Raw genomic sequence first — 2,500 nt, 5'->3', positions numbered from 1 at the left:
AGCTGCGATACAAACCACCAGCGAGAACCGCTGGGGCGACCGAGCAGCAGACGGCGTCGCGGCGCCGAGCGCCGGGCGGCGGCGCATCCTCAACGCACACAGTCCTCAATCGGACCAGCACACTGAAGATGTCCACCGCGCTTCGCACCGGGCCCGCGAGGACCTACTTTGGCCGCACGGCGCCGCGCGCAGGGTGCGCCGGCGCGCAGCTGCGACGCCTGCCGCGTCCGTCGGCCGGCGCGCCTGCCACTGGCCGCCCCCACCAGCCGGCTGTAGCGCGTGCGCCCACGCACCGCGCGGCCAGCACGCCGGGAGGCGCCCCCTCACCGGCCGGGGACGGTCCCACCCAGCCACCGCCGCGTATCGCTTCACACCCAGATGCCGTTCAGTTTCGTCGGCATGGTGGGTATCGCTGGAACAACCGGTTAGTACCTCAACCTATCGTCGCCATCACCGATTCACCCCTAGCGAGAACAACCGCACCACAACAGGTTACCATTTGTTCATTTGCGTAACTTCACCAGAAAACGCAGGCGTCCATCGCCATTTGCAACTTCAACGATTATTGCATGCCTGTGTCAGGTGTCACGCCACACTACGTCTGCCCACATACACGCAACAAAATGTGCACGCCTAGACAATACGTGGAAGGTGGCCCCCGTACGTATGCGATGTCCATTGCTCGAACGACTGTCAACCGGCCTCTGTAGCATGTCGCAGATATGGAACGCGGTGCACCATGCCATCACGGTGTGTGAGGAGAGACGACTAGGTCCGAATACATCAACAGACAGCTCATGCTGATCGCCATCCACGGCGTCCGTTCCTCCCACACGTCTCTATGGCGTACCACACTGCAATCCAGCTCTCATAGGGAGACGACACGTAGCTGCGTGCACAATATTTGCACTGTATGGTCCGCCGTTTTTGGGCGCAGTCGTTGTGCGGTCACACATGTGCCACGATGTATCATTCAGTACATAAGGACGAATGTGCAGTACAGATTGTGGTTCACGCGTACGACATCAGCGGACAGTTGACACAGGCCGCACCACAACGTAGCCTGAGTACGTCGCATGCGAAGGGCATTGAACATGCAAACTTCTCACCAACCAGCTTGCGAAGGCAGGGGGCAAGGTGGGGACGTGGGGAGGGGCGGCATGTACGTCCTGCTGCCATCCACATTACAGTGTACAGCAGGAGCATGTGGAAAGTGAGCAAGACTTGCAAGGTGTTTAACATGAAGCGATACACAGGGGTGCGGGCAGTGCGAGTAGCGAACTATATTGCGAGGGTTGCGGGTGGGCAACACTACAGTAATTGAACGAGTCGTATAACAATTACAGAGCAGGTTTAGGCGACAACGTGGGTTACGTTAAGGCGACAACATGGGTTAGGTTAAGGCACAACATGGGTTAGGTTAAGGCACAACATGGGTTAGGTTAAGGCACAACATGGGTTAGGTTAAGGCACAACATGGGTTAGGTTAAGGCACAACATGGGTTAGGTTAAGGCACAACATGGGTTAGGTTAAGGCACAACATGGGTTAGGTTAAGGCACAACATGGGTTAGGTTGAGGCACAACATGGGTTAGGTTAAGGCACAACATGGGTTAGGTTGAGGCACAACATGGGTTAGGTTGAGGCACAACATGGGTTAGGTTGAGGCACAACATGGGTTAGGTTAAGGTACAACATGGGTTAGGTTAAGGTACAACATGGGTTAGGTTAAGGTACAACATGGGTTAGGTTAAGGTACAACATGGGTTAGGTTAAGGTACAACATGGGTTAGGTTAAGGTACAACATAGGTTAGGTTAAGGTACAACATAGGTTAGGTTAAGGTACAACATAGGTTAGGTTAAGGTACAACATAGGTTAGGTTAAGGTACAACATAGGTTAGGTTAAGGTACAACATAGGTTAGGTTAAGGTACAACATAGGTTAGGTTAGGTTAGGTTAGGTTACACGTTGTTGTACGGAAAGGTGTAGGGGGGGGGGGGGGGCGGGGGCGGCAGGTTCGTTGATAGTGATTATAGTAAGTGAATGCTTGTGACATGATCAGATTTGTCACGTCAGGATGCACCTTTGGCTTATTAGAGGCGGCGCTCCAATTCTATGCTTGTGTGAGACCTGTGTCTTTGACTCATGTCATTGTTTGTGCGCTGTGACAGGAGGTACTATTGTGATGTTGGGTGCACCGTTGTATAGGACATGTGTGGGTGTTGGTGCCTGGTCTGCGCAATGGTGGATGTCGAAAGGCTGGGATATTGTATTTTCCGCACGGACCTCCTGGTCTGGTTGTGATAGTGTGGATTGTGTAATGTGGCGGAGAAGATGCACTGGATGTTGTTCCATGCTGGTGCTTACATATTGTATGTGCGCCTGTTAGAAGCAGAGAGTGGTGCGTGATCAGAGTGTCTGGCTGACGTGTGGTTCCCATTTTGGGCAGACTCTTTCAGCATGTATACGGACAGTTGTGTATATTTGCTGTAGTTTGA

This window comes from Schistocerca piceifrons, unplaced genomic scaffold (assembly GCF_021461385.2).
Source record: "Schistocerca piceifrons isolate TAMUIC-IGC-003096 unplaced genomic scaffold, iqSchPice1.1 HiC_scaffold_414, whole genome shotgun sequence".
NCBI classification, from domain to species: domain Eukaryota; kingdom Metazoa; phylum Arthropoda; class Insecta; order Orthoptera; family Acrididae; genus Schistocerca; species Schistocerca piceifrons.
Note: the sequence above shows the minus strand (reverse complement) of the source record.